This window comes from Taudactylus pleione, unplaced genomic scaffold (genome assembly GCF_031769625.1).
Source record: "Taudactylus pleione unplaced genomic scaffold, aTauple2 ptg000086l, whole genome shotgun sequence".
In the NCBI taxonomy this organism is placed as follows: Eukaryota; Metazoa; Chordata; class Amphibia; order Anura; family Myobatrachidae; genus Taudactylus; species Taudactylus pleione.
The window spans coordinates 11,818,660-11,835,771 of record NW_028284488.1 but is presented as its reverse complement, the minus strand read 5'-3'; positions in this window follow the sequence as shown (position 1 = coordinate 11,835,771).

Genomic DNA, 17,112 nt, shown 5'->3' with positions numbered 1-17,112 from the left:
TAAAATGCTGCTATAGCACTAAGGGGCTCTAAGGGCCTGATTCTGAGCCACAAGCTTGCAGATTCTGAGCTTAAGGATTTCATTATACTGCGCATGCACATGCGCCTGATCAGACATCGCTAATGCGTACAGATTGATCTGTCTGATGACGGACCACACTTTCTGTGGCAAGGCATTTCTTGGTGGTAACTGTGCACCAACCATGCGATCACATCTGTCTGTAGGGGGTGTTATGGCGCATCATGGATGTGACTTTGCATCTGAACCTGGCTTGTCTGGATTTGTGCCAGAGATGTAGGGGGAGATGTATTAACGGCAAAATGCGGTAAAACCCCCGAAAATGCAGTTTTCGGGGGTTTTACCGCATTCCCCGTATGTATTAAGCAGCAGAATGCTGCTTCTTAGCGCGACGATCGGATCCCTCCCATGAGCCCCGTGTTCAACCCGGAAGTCCCTCGGCCCGGCAGCATCGCAAAGGACAGCTCTCATCGAGAGAGCTGTCCTTTGCGAAATCCTTGGTACATACCGCGGTAATGAACCGCGGTATGTACGCGAAGTCGGGGGGGATGTACCGCAACGGCGATGTCGCCGTTAATACATCTCCCCCGTAGAATGCATTCCATAGTCTCGGGTCCAATGGCAGTTCTGGCCGGTGACAATGGGCCTGATTCAGACCCGGTCACAAGCGCTGAGCGCTCGCAACCGGGTCGATGTTTGCCCACTGGGCATGCGCACGACGGAGCCGGCTCCATCGTTCCCATGCGCGAGACCCGGCTAGCGACGGGTGCTCCGTCGCTCCGGGTCTCGCACCAAAAGGGGCGAGCTGTCGATGGTGATTGACAGCTCGCCCCGTTTGGTAGGTGGGGCCGGGGGGTGACTTCACAAACGGAGGCGTTCCCAAGCGAACACCTGCCGTTTGTGGGCGGCCTCACTGACATCACAAGTGATGTCAGTGGGAGAGCTTCCGACTCTATTAGAGCCAGAAGCTCTCTGTGATGTCAGTGGGGCCGCCCACAAACGGCAAGCGTTCCCTCGGGAATGCCTCCGTTTGGGCAGCCGCCCACCCACCAAAGGGGGCGAGCTGTCACTCAACATCGACAGCTCGCCCCTTTTGGTGCGAGACCCGGAGTGACGGATTGCCCGTCGCTAGCCGGGTCTCGCCCATGCGCACGATGGAGCCGGATCCGTCTTGCGCATGCGCTGTGGGCCACTATCAACCCGGTTGCGAACGCTCAGCGCTTGCGACCGGGTTTGAATCAGGCCCTGTGCTTCCTATAAAGGCAGCACGTGGTGTGGTCATGTGATCTCCAACATCATGAAGATGTGTAGTTCAAATGAGGCTTCCCTATACAGTATGGTGCCAGAGTATTAATGTCACAACTTTGCTCCTGCTAAGTGCGTCTCACCGTTCGCTCGTAGAACGAGGCGGGTGGACTTTAGTAGCGGATGGGCGTCTGCATGTTTGTACAGCAAGTGCCTCCGCGATTGTATATTTGCATACACATGCTACGTCACGTACTGAGTTATCACTTGTTAGTGAATGGTCCTGACTCAGGTCTTCTCGCCAAGTTCGAAACTCACATCTGAAAAGTGAAAACCAGACCTTACGTGTTTGGATTGCATTCAAGTCCCTCCCTCGTGATTTCAGGTGCTGTAGGGTGGTCAAAATTGACTGGAAATAACTGGAAATTTGTGTTATTGATGTCAATAATGCTAAAGGAACAAAAACAGATCCAGGTTACATGATTTTAGCTGTTTTTATCAATTTTTAAAGAAATCCAAAACCTAAACCAAAATATTTGAGGGTGTTTTTGCCAAAACCAAAATACGGGGGTCCGCTCATCTCTCTCATTTATTATAGAGTGGTACAGGAATAAACTCCTGCTATAAAAGCTTCAGTATTGTTCCAAATAATTTAATATACCATCCATGTAATTGACATCATTGCCTATATGTATCAGGCTAAATATGCAGGTACAACTAAGAAGATGATGTTAAAAATAATAGTTGTAGCTTATTTCTGATAACCCATTGCAGAAATATACAACTTAGCCACTGAGGTAATCATGATGGTGTACAATTTGCTGAGTATATTAGGGGTGAGAATTTGAATATGTACTTTTACTACAATCGCTAATGGATCGCAGTTGCTAAAATATGCTAATGCCTTTCAAAACACATCCGAGCATAGGGATGCCCACTGCTTCCTTCTCATATATGTACAACGACATGAAACAGCGTAAACATCGGTACCACTGACGCACAGCAGGAAGCTTTGCTTCATATGCTGCAGATCTGCCCAGCCGCAGACCTGGCAGCTCTCCTGACACGCAGTGTGCTCTCATGCTGCTAAAGAGATCGCAATGCCTAATTATGCACGCCCATGAATGGCAATTAAACGGTCAGACACGTCTGTGTATTTTCTAACCACCCACCGTTACCACCGTCAACCACTGACTACCTGTCACTAACTTTACGAGTGCGACTTACACGCATGCACATTGGCAAAAAATCAATCAAACTGCCTTAACATCTGTATTGCTGCAGAATCAGGCCTAAAGTGGGTTTAGATTAGGGGTGTGCACCGGCCACTTTTCGTGTTTTGTGTTTTGGTTTTGGATCTGGATCTTTCTTCGTGTTTTGGATCTGGATTGGTTTTGCCAAAACCACCCTTCCGTATTTTGGGTTCTGGGTTTTGTGTTTTGGATCTGTATTTTTTTTAAAAAAAGCATAAAAACAGCTAAAATCACAGAATTTGTTGGTTTCTCTGCTCCTATGCTATTATTAACCTCAATAACCTTAATTTCCACTCATTTCCAGTCTATTCTGAACACCTCACACCTCACAATAGTGTTTTCATGTCCAAAAGGTTGCACCGAGGTAGCTGGATGACTATGCTAAGCGACACGAGTGGGCGGCACAAACACGTGACCCATCTAGGAGTGACACTGCAGTGGCAGACAGGATGGCAGTTAGAAAAACTAGGCCCCAAACTGTACATAATGCAAAGAAAAAAAAGAAGTGCAAGATGGAATTGTCCTTGGGCCCTCCCACCCACCCTTATGTTGTATAAACAGGACATGCACACTTTAACAAATCAATCATTTCAGCGCCAGGGTCTGCCACACAACTGTGGCTGAAATGATTGGTTCGTTTGGGCCCCCACAAAACAAGCTGGCAATTAATGTGTCCCTGCACAAACTGGCTCTACGGAGGCAAGATGTCATCCTCATCCTCCTCATCCACCGATTCCTCACCCTCTTCAGTGTGTACATCCTCATCCTCACAGAGTATTAATTCGTCCCTGCTGGAACCACAGGTCCCTCTGTACGTTCTGGAGGCTGGTCTCCCTGGAAGAGTTGATAATTCATTTTATGAACATCATCTTCTCCACATTTTGTGGAAGCAACCTCCTACGCCTTTCGCTGACAAGGTTCCCGGCTGCACTAAACACTCTTTCGGAGTACACACTGGAGGGGGGGCAACTCAGGTAAAATAGAGCCAGTTTGTACAGGGACCTCCAAATTGCTTCTTTTTCCTGCCAGTACAGGTACGGACTGTCTGACATGCCTACTTGGATGCTGTCACCGATGTAATCCTTTAACAGACAGACGCACGCTTGTCGCTGCTGCTTTGAGGATTCAAGTGCGGCTACAGCCCACACAATTCACAAAGACAGAAAAAAAAAAAGAATATTTTTATTGTTTGTGGAGCACACTTTGAGGGTTACACCACCCTTTAACAGACAGACGCACGCTTGTCGCTGCTGCTTTGAGGATGCAAGTGCGGCTACAGCCCACACAATTCACAAAGACAGAAAAAAGAAGAAGAATATTTTAATTGTTTGTGTAGAACACTTTGAGGTGTCACCACCCTTTAACAGACAGACGCACGCTTGTCGCTGCTGCTTTAAGGATGCAGGTGCGGCTACAGCCCACACATTTCACAAAGACCGAAAAAAAAAAGAACAATATTTTAATTGTTTGTGTAGAACACTTTGAGGTGTCATCACCCTTTAACAGACAGACGCACGCTTGTCGCTGCTGCTTTAAGGATGCAGGTGCGGCTACAGCCCACACAATTCACATAGACAGAAAAAAAAAGAACAATATTTTAATTGTTTCTGTAGCACACTTTGAGGGTGTCACCACCCTTTAACAGACAGACGCACGCTTGTCGCTGCTGCTTTGAGGATGCAAGTGTGGCTACATCGCACACAAGTCACAAACACATTAAAAAAATAGTTTTTTATTTTTTGGAACACTTTGAGAGTTACACCACCCTTTAACAGACAGACGCACGCTTGTCGCTGCTGCTTTAAGGATGCAGGTGCGGCTACAGCCCACACATTTCACAAAGACCGAAAAAAAAAGAACAATATTTTAATTGTTTGTGTAGAACACTTTGAGGGTGTCACCACCCTTTAACAGACAGACGCACGCTTGTCGCTGCTGCTTTAAGGATGCAGGTGCGGCTACAGCCCACACATTTCACAAAGACCAAAAAAAAAAGAACAATATTTTAATTGTTTGTGTAGCACACTTTGAGGGTGTCACCACCCTTTAACAGACAGACGCACGCTTGTCGCTGCTGCTTTGAGGATGCAAGTGTGGCTACATCGCACACAAGTCACAAACACATTAAAAAAATAGTTTTTTATTTTTTGGAACACTTTGAGAGTTACACCACCCTTTAACAGACAGACGCACGCTTGTCGCTGCTGCTTTAAGGATGCAGGTGCGGCTACAGCCCACACATTTCACAAAGACCGAAAAAAAAGAACAATATTTTAATTGTTTGTGTAGAACACTTTGAGGGTGTCACCACCCTTTAACAGACAGATGCACGCTTGTCGCTGCTGCTTTAAGGATGCAGGTGCGGCTACAGCCCACACATTTCACAAAGACCAAAAAAAAAAGAACAATATTTGAATTGTTTGTGTAGCACACTTTGAGGGTGTCACCACCCTTTAACAGACAGACGCACGCTTGTCGCTGCTGCTTTAAGGATGCAGGTGCGGCTACAGCCCACACAATTCACAAAGACAGAAAAAAGAACAATATTTTAATTGTTTGTGCAGCACACTTTGAGGGTGTCACCACCCTTTAACAGACAGACGCACGCTTGTCGCTGCTGCTTTAAGGATGCAGGTGCGGCTACAGCCCACACAATTCACAAAGACAGAAAAAGAACAATATTTTAATTGTTTGTGTAGCACACTTTGAGGGTGTCACCACCCTTTAACAGACAGACGCACGCTTGTCGCTGCTGCTTTAAGGATGCAGGTGCGGCTACAGCCCACACAATTCACAAAGACAGAAAAAAAAAGAACAATATTTTAATTGTTTGTGTAGCACACTTTGAGGGTGTCACCACCCTTTAACAGACAGACGCACGCTTGTCGCTGCTGCTTTGAGGATGCAGGTGGAATCTAGACGGGATTTGGAACCGAGGACACACTACCTCCATCAATTGTCTAAATCCCACTGCACTAATGTCGGATACCGGACGCACGTCTAACACCAACATAGCAGTCAAGGCCTCAGTTATACGTTTTGCTTCAGGATGACTGCTGTCGTACTTCATCCTCATCGCTAGGGACTGTTGGAGGGTCAATTGTTTAGTAAAAGTAGTGATGTTCCTACTTCCTCTCTGGGATGATGAACAACTCCCAGCAGCAGCAACAGCACTAGGAGGAAGAGGTTCTTGATCTTTCCCTATTTTATTTTTATCGGAGAAAGTTTGGTCCTCCATTTATGTTATATTGATATATATACGTGCGGCTAAAGCGCACACAAACACAGAAAATATTATTTTATTTTTGCTGGAGAGTAGTGCACTTTGTGGGTTACACCACCCTTTAAGAAATGAGCCAGCCGGCTCTTTACTTATGGGACACAGGCGCACGCTTGGCGCTGCTCCTTTGTTGATGCACGTGCAGCCACAGTGCACACAATTCACAAACACAGAAAATAATTTTTTTTTTGGTTTGGACTGGAGTGTACTTTCGGGGGTTACAGCACCCTTAACGGTCAAGCCAGCCGGCCCTTTACTTATGACACAGGCGCACGCTTGGCACTACTTTGTTGATGCACGTGCGGCTACTGCGCACACAATTCACAAACACAGAAAATATTTTTTTTTTAGGTTTGGACTGGAGTGTACTTTCGGGGGTTACAGCACCCTTAACGGTCAAGCCAGCCGGCCCTTTACTTATGACACAGGCGCACGCTTGGCACTACTTTGTTGATGCACGTGCGGCTACTGCGCACACAATTCACAAACACAGAAAATAATTTTTTTTTGGTTTGGACTGGAGTGTACTTTCGGGGGTTACAGCACCCTTTAACGGTCAAGCCAGCCGGCCCTTTACTTATGACACAGGCGCACGCTTGGCACTACTTTGTTGATGCACGTGCGGCTACTGCGCACACAATTCACAAACACAGAAAATAATTTTTTTTTAGGTTTGGACTGGAGTGTACTTTCGGGGGTTACAGCACCCTTAACGGTCAAGCCAGCCGGCCCTTTACTTATGACACAGGCGCACGCTTGGCACTACTTTGTTGATGCACGTGCGGCTACTGCGCACACAATTCACAAACACAGAAAATAATTTTTTTTTTGGTTTGGACTGGAGTGTACTTTCGGGGGTTACAGCACCCTTAACGGTCAAGCCAGCCGGCCCTTTACTTATGACACAGGCGCACGCTTGGCACTACTTTGTTGATGCACGTGCGGCTACTGCGCACACAATTCACAAACACAGAAAATATTTTTTTTTTAGGTTTGGACTGGAGTGTACTTTCGGGGGTTACAGCACCCTTAACGGTCAAGCCAGCCGGCCCTTTACTTATGACACAGGCGCACGCTTGGCACTACTTTGTTGATGCACGTGCGGCTACTGCGCACACAATTCACAAACACAGAAAATAATTTTTTTTTGGTTTGGACTGGAGTGTACTTTCGGGGGTTACAGCACCCTTTAACGGTCAAGCCAGCCGGCCCTTTACTTATGACACAGGCGCACGCTTGGCACTACTTTGTTGATGCACGTGCGGCTACTGCGCACACAATTCACAAACACAGAAAATAATTTTTTTTTAGGTTTGGACTGGAGTGTACTTTCGGGGGTTACAGCACCCTTAACGGTCAAGCCAGCCGGCCCTTTACTTATGACACAGGCGCACGCTTGGCACTACTTTGTTGATGCACGTGCGGCTACTGCGCACACAATTCACAAACACAGAAAATAATTTTTTTTTGGTTTGGACTGGAGTGTACTTTCGGGGGTTACAGCACCCTTTAACGGTCAAGCCAGCCGGCCCTTTACTTATGACACAGGCGCACGCTTGGCACTACTTTGTTGATGCACGTGCGGCTACTGCGCACACAATTCACAAACACAGAAAATTATTTTTTTTTAGGTTTGGACTGGAGTGTACTTTCGGGGGTTACAGCACCCTTAACGGTCAAGCCAGCCGGCCCTTTACTTATGACACAGGCGCACGCTTGGCACTACTTTGTTGATGCACGTGCGGCTACTGCGCACACAATTCACAAACACAGAAAATAATTTTTTTTTGGTTTGGACTGGAGTGTACTTTCGGGGGTTACAGCACCTTAACGGTCAAGCCAGCCGGCCCTTTACTTATGACACAGGCGCACGCTTGGCACTACTTTGTTGATGCACGTGCGGCTACTGCGCACACAATTCACAAACACAGAAAATAATTTTTTTTTTGGTTTGGACTGGAGTGTACTTTCGGGGGTTACAGCACCCTTAACGGTCAAGCCAGCCGGCCCTTTACTTATGACACAGGCGCACGCTTGGCACTACTTTGTTGATGCACGTGCGGCTACTGCGCACACAATTCACAAACACAGAAAATATTTTTTTTTTAGGTTTGGACTGGAGTGTACTTTCGGGGGTTACAGCACCCGTAACGGTCAAGCCAGCCGGCCCTTTACTTATGACACAGGCGCACGCTTGGCACTACTTTGTTGATGCACGTGCGGCTACTGCGCACACAATTCACAAACACAGAAAATAATTTTTTTTTGGTTTGGACTGGAGTGTACTTTCGGGGGTTACAGCACCCTTTAACGGTCAAGCCAGCCGGCCCTTTACTTATGACACAGGCGCACGCTTGGCACTACTTTGTTGATGCACGTGCGGCTACTGCGCACACAATTCACAAACACAGAAAATAATTTTTTTTTAGGTTTGGACTGGAGTGTACTTTCGGGGGTTACAGCACCCTTAACGGTCAAGCCAGCCGGCCCTTTACTTATGACACAGGCGCACGCTTGGCACTACTTTGTTGATGCACGTGCGGCTACTGCGCACACAATTCACAAACACAGAAAATAATTTTTTTTTTGGTTTGGACTGGAGTGTACTTTCGGGGGTTACAGCACCCTTAACGGTCAAGCCAGCCGGCCCTTTACTTATGACACAGGCGCACGCTTGGCACTACTTTGTTGATGCACGTGCGGCTACTGCGCACACAATTCACAAACACAGAAAATATTTTTTTTTTAGGTTTGGACTGGAGTGTACTTTCGGGGGTTACAGCACCCTTAACGGTCAAGCCAGCCGGCCCTTTACTTTTGACACAGGCGCACGCTTGGCACTACTTTGTTGATGCACGTGCGGCTACTGCGCACACAATTCACAAACACAGAAAATAATTTTTTTTTGGTTTGGACTGGAGTGTACTTTCGGGGGTTACAGCACCCTTTAACGGTCAAGCCAGCCGGCCCTTTACTTATGACACAGGCGCACGCTTGGCACTACTTTGTTGATGCACGTGCGGCTACTGCGCACACAATTCACAAACACAGAAAATAATTTTTTTTTAGGTTTGGACTGGAGTGTACTTTCGGGGGTTACAGCACCCTTAACGGTCAAGCCAGCCGGCCCTTTACTTATGACACAGGCGCACGCTTGGCACTACTTTGTTGATGCACGTGCGGCTACTGCGCACACAATTCACAAACACAGAAAATAATTTTTTTTTGGTTTGGACTGGAGTGTACTTTCGGGGGTTACAGCACCCTTTAACGGTCAAGCCAGCCGGCCCTTTACTTATGACACAGGCGCACGCTTGGCACTACTTTGTTGATGCACGTGCGGCTACTGCGCACACAATTCACAAACACAGAAAATTATTTTTTTTTAGGTTTGGACTGGAGTGTACTTTCGGGGGTTACAGCACCCTTAATGGTCAAGCCAGCCGGCCCTTTACTTATGACACAGGCGCACGCTTGGCACTACTTTGTTGATGCACGTGCGGCTACTGCGCACACAATTCACAAACACAGAAAATAATTTTTTTTTGGTTTGGACTGGAGTGTACTTTCGGGGGTTACAGCACCTTAACGGTCAAGCCAGCCGGCCCTTTACTTATGACACAGGCGCACGCTTGGCACTACTTTGTTGATGCACGTGCGGCTACTGCGCACACAATTCACAAACACAGAAAATAATTTTTTTTTTGGTTTGGACTGGAGTGTACTTTCGGGGGTTACAGCACCCTTAACGGTCAAGCCAGCCGGCCCTTTACTTATGACACAGGCGCACGCTTGGCACTACTTTGTTGATGCACGTGCGGCTACTGCGCACACAATTCACAAACACAGAAAATATTTTTTTTTTAGGTTTGGACTGGAGTGTACTTTCGGGGGTTACAGCACCCTTAACGGTCAAGCCAGCCGGCCCTTTACTTATGACACAGGCGCACGCTTGGCACTACTTTGTTGATGCACGTGCGGCTACTGCGCACACAATTCACAAACACAGAAAATAATTTTTTTTTGGTTTGGACTGGAGTGTACTTTCGGGGGTTACAGCACCCTTTAACGGTCAAGCCAGCCGGCCCTTTACTTATGACACAGGCGCACGCTTGGCACTACTTTGTTGATGCACGTGCGGCTACTGCGCACACAATTCACAAACACAGAAAATAATTTTTTTTTAGGTTTGGACTGGAGTGTACTTTCGGGGGTTACAGCACCCTTAACGGTCAAGCCAGCCGGCCCTTTACTTATGACACAGGCGCACGCTTGGCACTACTTTGTTGATGCACGTGCGGCTACTGCGCACACAATTCACAAACACAGAAAATAATTTTTTTTTTGGTTTGGACTGGAGTGTACTTTCGGGGGTTACAGCACCCTTAACGGTCAAGCCAGCCGGCCCTTTACTTATGACACAGGCGCACGCTTGGCACTACTTTGTTGATGCACGTGCGGCTACTGGCAACACAATTCACAAACACAGAAAATATTTTTTTTTTTGGTTTGGACTGGAGTGTACTTTCGGGGGTTACAGCACCCTTAACGGTCAAGCCAGCCGGCCCTTTACTTATGACACAGGCGCACGCTTGGCACTACTTTGTTGATGCACGTGCGGCTACTGCGCACACAATTCACAAACACAGAAAATAATTTTTTTTTTGGTTTGGACTGGAGTGTACTTTCGGGGGTTACAGCACCCTTAACGGTCAAGCCAGCCGGCCCTTTACTTATGACACAGGCGCACGCTTGGCACTACTTTGTTGATGCACGTGCGGCTACTGCGCACACAATTCACAAACACAGAAAATAATTTTTTTTTTGGTTTGGACTGGAGTGTACTTTCGGGGGTTACAGCACCCTTAACGGTCAAGCCAGCCGGCCTTTTACTTATGACACAGGCGCACGCTTGGCACTACTTTGTTGATGCACGTGCGGCTACTGCGCACACAATTCACAAACACAGAAAATAATTTTTTTTTGGTTTGGACTGGAGTGTACTTTCGGGGGTTACAGCACCCTTTAACGGTCAAGCCAGCCGGCCCTTTACTTATGACACAGGCGCACGCTTGGCACTACTTTGTTGATGCACGTGCGGCTACTGCGCACACAATTCACAAACACAGAAAATATATTATTTTTTTAGCACTTGGGGGAGCACCCCTGATGGACAGAGCACCCCCTGGACAACACTACAGCACCCCTTTAGGACTGGGACACTGCACAGGACTTTGGAGTGGACACAGCCCCTATGGAGAACTGACTGCACAACACAGTCCAGCCAGCCCCTATGGACTTTGAAGTAGTGGACACAGCCCCTATTAACAACAGCAGCACAGCACAACACAGCCAGCCCCTATGGACTTTGAAGTAGTGGACAACAGCAGCACTACACTACACTACACAGCCCTAACTCCCACCCTCCCTCTTCACTGTCCACAGCCGAGTGAGAAAATGGCGCCGACGCGGGTACCTTATATAGGATCCAAAACCCGCGAGACTCGGAAGGCGGGATGATGACGTTTTGCCTCGATTTCAGATCCGAGTCAGGCGGGAAAAGTCGAGCCTGACTCGGATCGGACTCGGATCGGGGGGGCTCGGGGGGGTTCGGATTTCAGAAATCCGAACCCGCTCACCCCTAGTTTAGATCAGTTAGGCACCTATAAAGTTAATTTGGATTACAATTTATCATTTTATGACTATGGTTGTTTTTATATTTCTTGCTTTTATTCAGTACTTACACAACAAGAGATACAGATGTGTCCTCATACACTGTGGCATCAGTCGCGCCAAACAGCTCATCTCGGCGCACCAGTTCCCGGCCATTCCCCCTTTTTTCGGACACACGCAAATGTCCCACTATTCACATTGTGGAAGTAGAGAGGTATGATTATGCTTGAATAATTTATTTTTTTGCTCTTTTTAACAGTCTATTGTGATCAGCACATTGGAAAAACACCTTGCTGGTGTAACCGATTACTATATTGGAATATCAACAATACTGAAATTTTGTGTATTGCAGGTAGGGGTGAGCGGGTTCGGATTTCTGAAATCCGAACCCCCCCGAGCCCCCCTGATCCGAGTCCGATCCGAATCAGGCTCGACTTTTCCCGCCTGACTCGGATCTGAAATCGAGGCAAAACGTCATCATCCCGCCTTCCGAGTCTCGCGGGTTTTGGATCCTATATAAGGTACCCACGTCGGCGCCATTTTCTCACTCGGCTGTGGACAGTGAAGAGGGAGGGTGGGAGTTAGGGCTGTGTAGTGTAGTGTAGTGTAGTGCTGCTGTTGTCCACTACTTCAAAGTCCATAGGGGCTGGCTGTGTTGTGCTGTGCTGCTGTTGTTAATAGGGGCTGTGTCCACTACTTCAAAGTCCATAGGGGCTGGCTGGACTGTGTTGTGCAGTCAGTTCTCCATAGGGGCTGTGTCCACTCCAAAGTCCTGTGCAGTGTCCCAGTCCTAAAGGAGTGCTGCAGTGTTGTCCAGGGGGTGCTCTGTCCATCAGGGGTGCTCCCCCCAAGTGCTAAAAAAATAATATATTTTCTGTGTTTGTGAATTGTGTGCGCAGTAGCCGCACGTGCATCAACAAAGTAGTGCCAAGCGTGCACCTGTGTCATAAGTAAAGGGCCGGCTGGCTTGACCGTTAAGGGTGCTGTAACCCCCGAAAGTACACTCCAGTCCAAACCAAAAAAAAAATTATTTTCTGTGTTTGTGAATTGTGTGCGCAGTAGCCGCATGTGCATCAACAAAGTAGTGCCAAGCGTGCGCCTGTGTCATAAGTAAAGGGCCGGCTGGCTTGACCGTTAAGGGTGCTGTAACCCCCGAAAGTACACTCCAGTCCAAACCAAAAAAATATATATTTTCTGTGTTTGTGAATTGTGTGCGCAGTAGCCGCACGTGCATCAACAAAGTAGTGCCAAGCGTGCGCCTGTGTCATAAGTAAAGGGCCGGCTGGCTTGACCGTTAAGGGTGCTGTAACCCCCGAAAGTACACTCCAGTCCAAACCAAAAAAAAAATTATTTTCTGTGTTTGTGAATTGTGTGCGCAGTAGCCGCACGTGCATCAACAAAGTAGTGCCAAGCGTGCGCCTGTGTCATAAGTAAAGGGCCGGCTGGCTTGACCGTTAAGGGTGCTGTAACCCCCGAAAGTACACTCCAGTCCAAACCAAAAAAAAAATTATTTTCTGTGTTTGTGAATTGTGTGCGCAGTAGCCGCACGTGCATCAACAAAGTAGTGCCAAGCGTGCGCCTGTGTCATAAGTAAAGGGCCGGCTGGCTTGACCGTTAAGGGTGCTGTAACCCCCGAAAGTACACTCCAGTCCAAACCAAAAAAAAAATTATTTTCTGTGTTTGTGAATTGTGTGCGCAGTAGCCGCACGTGCATCAACAAAGTAGTGCCAAGAGTGCGCCTGTGTCATAAGGGCCGGCTGGCTTGACCGTTAAAGGGTGCTGTAACCCCCAAAGTACACTCCAGTCCAAACCCAAAAAAAAATTATTTTCTGTGTTTAGCCGCACGTATATATCAAATCGATATAACATAAATGGAGGACCAAACTTTCTCCGATAAAAATAAAATAGAGAAAGATCAAGAACCACTTCCTCCTAGTGCTGAAGCTGCTGCCACTAGTCATGACATAGACGATAACATGCCATCAACGTCGTCTGCCAAGGCCGATGCCCAATGTCATAGTAGAGGGCACATACAATCCCAAATGGCAAAGTTCAGGAAAATGACCTTGAAAAAGACATTTAAATCAGCTGAAGAGAAACGTAAACTTGCCAATATGCCATTTACGACACGGAGTGGCAAGGAACGGCTAAGGTCGATCCCTAGTATGTTCATGACTAGTGGTTCAGCTTCACATGACGATGGAAGCCCTCCTCCCACTAAAAAAATCAAAAGAGTTAAGCTGGCAAAAGCACAGCGAAGAACTGTGCTTTCTAAGAAGATATCACAAATCCCCAAGGAGAGTCCAAGTGTGGTGGTGGTTGCGATGCCTGACCTTCCCAGCACTGGACGGGAAGAGGTGGCTCTTTCCACCATTTGCACGCCCCCTGCAAGTGCTGAAAGGAGCACCCACAGTCCACTTGCTGATATGCAAATTGAAGATGTCACTGTTGAAGTACAACAGGATGAGGATACTGGTGTAGCTGGCGCTGAGGAGGAAGTTGGCGAGGAGGATTCTGATGGTGATGTGGTTTGTTTAAATCAGGCTCCGGGGGAGACAGTTGTCCGTGGGATGAAAAAGCCCATCACGGTCATGCCTGGGCAGAAGACCAAACATTCCACCTCTTTGGTCTGGCAATATTTCTATCCAAATCCGGACAACAACTGTCTTGCCATATGTACCATATGTAAAGGTGAAATAAGTAGGGGTAGGGACGTCAACCACCTAGGAACATCCTCCCTTATACGGCACCTGCAGCGCGTTCATAAAAAGTTACTGTCAAGTTCAGAAACTTTGGCTAAGACCGTAAGCAGTCCAGGGACACCTAAATCCCGTTGTCCTGTTGTATCCAAGCGCCTGCAAACCACACCGTCAACTCCCTCCTCGTCAATTTCCTCCTTAGTCAGGATCGGAAGTAGTCCTGCAGGCCATGTCACTGGCATGACTGACTCTCCTATCCGGGATTCCTCTGGAGGATCCTGCATTGCTACGCCTACTGCTGCCGCTGCTGCTGTTGCTGCTGCTGGGAGTCGTTCATCATCCCAGAGAGGAAGTAGGAACACCACTACTTTTACTAAACAATTGACCCTCCAACAGTCCTTAGCGAGGAGGATGAAGTACGACAGCAGTCATCCTGAAGCAAAACGTATAACTGAGGCCTTGACTGCTATGTTGGTGTTAGACGTGCGTCCGGTATCCGCCATTAGTGCAGTGGGATTTAGACAATTGATGGAGGTAGTGTGTCCCCGGTTCCAAATCCCGTCTAGATTCCACTTCACTAGGCAGGCGATACCGAGACTGTACAGAAACGTCAGAAAAAGTGTCCTCAGTGTCCTGAAAAATGCCGTTGTACACAATGTCCACTTAACCACGGACATGTGGACAAGTGGAACAGGGCAGACTAAGGACTATATGACTGTGACAGCCCACTGGGTAGATGTATCACCTTACGCAGCAACAGCAGCAGCGTCACCAGTAGCAGCATCTCAGAAACGCCAGCTCGTTACAAGGCAGGCTACGCTGTGTATCACCGGTTTCAGTAAGAGGCACACCGCCGACAACCTCTTAGAGAAACTGAGGGAAATCATCGCCCAGTGGCTTACCCCACTTAGACTCTCCTGGGGATTTGTGATATCTGACAACGCCACCAATATTGTGCGGGCATTACATCTGGGCAAATTCCAGCACGTCCCATGTTTTGCTCACACAATAAACTTGGTGGTGCAGAATTTTCTGAAAAGCGACAGGGGCGTGCAGGAGACGCTTTGGGTGGCCCGAAAAATTTCTGGCCACTTTCGCCATTCAGCGACTGCGTGCCGAAGACTGGAGCGCCAGCAAACACTCTTGAACCTGCCCCGCCATCACCTGAAGCAAGAGGTTGTGACGCGGTGGAACTCAACCCTCTATATGCTTCAGAGGATGGAGGAGCAGCAAAAGGCCATACAAGCCTATACATCCACCTATGACATAGGCAAAGGAGGGGGTATGCACCTGACTCAAGCGCAGTGGAGAATGATTTCCGTGTTGTGCAAGGTTCTCCAGCCCTTCGAACTTGCCACACGTGAAGTCAGTTCAGACACAGCCAGCTTGAGTCAGGTCATTCCCCTCATCAGGCTTTTGCAGAAGCAGCTGGAGAAAGTGAAGGAGGAGCTAAGACGGAGCGATTCCGCTCGGCATGTGGGACTTGTGGATGAAGCCCTTCATTCGCTTTGCCAGGATTCCAGGGTGGTCAATCTGTTGAAATCAGACCACTACATTTTGGCCACCGTGCTTGATCCTAGGTTTAAAGCCTATGTGGTGTCTCTCTTTCCGGCCGACACAAGCCTGCAGAGGTGCAAAGACCTGCTGGTGAACACACTGTCAGCTGAAGCGGAACGTGACACGTCAACGGCTCCTTCTTCATTTTCTCCCGCAACTGGGGCTGCCAGGAAAAAACTTAGGTATCCTAAGCAACCCGCTGGCGGTGATGCAGGGCAGGCAGGACCAAGTTTGGACATCTGGTCCGGACTGAAGGACCTGGCAACAATTTCTGACATGTCTACTGTCACTGCATATGATACTGTCACCATTGACAGAATGGTGGAGGATTACATCGGTGACAGCATCCAAGTAGGCATGTCAGACAGTCCATACCTGTACTGGCAGGAAAAAGAGGCAATTTGGAGGCCCCTGTACAAGCTGGCTCTATTTTACCTGAGTTGCCCCCCCTCCAGTGTGTACTCCGAAAGAGTGTTTAGTGCAGCCGGGAACCTTGTCAGCGAAAGGCGTAGGAGGTTGCTTCCACAGAATGTGGAGAAGATGATGTTCATCAAAATGAATTATCAGCTCTTCCAGGGAGACCAGCCTCCAGAAGGTACAGAGGGACCTGTGGTGGTGGATTCAAGTGGGGACGAGTTAATACTTTGTGAGGATGAGGATGTACACACTGAAGAGGGTGAGGAATCGGTGGATGAGGAGGATGAGGATGACATCTTGCCTCCGTAGAGCCAGTTTGTGCAGGGACACATTAATTGCCAGCTTGTTTTGTGGGGGCCCAAACGAACCAATCATTTCAGCCACAGTTGTGTGGCAGACCCTGGCGCTGAAATGATTGATTTGTTAAAGTGTGCATGTCCTGTTTATACAACATAAGGGTGGGTGGGAGGGCCCAAGGACAATTCCATCTTGCACTTCTTTTTTTTCTTTGCATTATGTACAGTTTGGGGCCTAGTTTTTCAAACTGCCATCCTGTCTGCCACTGCAGTGTCACTCCTAGATGGGTCACGTGTTTGTGCCGCCCACTCGTGTCGCTTAGCATAGTCATCCAGCTACCTCGGTGCAACCTTTTGGACATGAAAACACTATTGTGAGGTGTGAGGTGTTCAGAATAGACTGGAAATGAGTGGAAATTAAGGTTATTGAGGTTAATAATAGCATAGGAGCAGAGAAACCAACAAATTCTGTGATTTTAGCTGTTTTTATGCTTTTTAAAAAAAAAATACAGATCCAAAACACAAAACCCAGAACCCAAAACACGGAAGGGTGGTTTTGGCAAAACCAATCCAGATCCAAAACACGAAGAAAGATCCAGATCCAAAACCAAAACACAAAACACGAAAAGTGGCCGGTGCACACCCCTAATTGCAGGTGATCCAAAATGTTCATA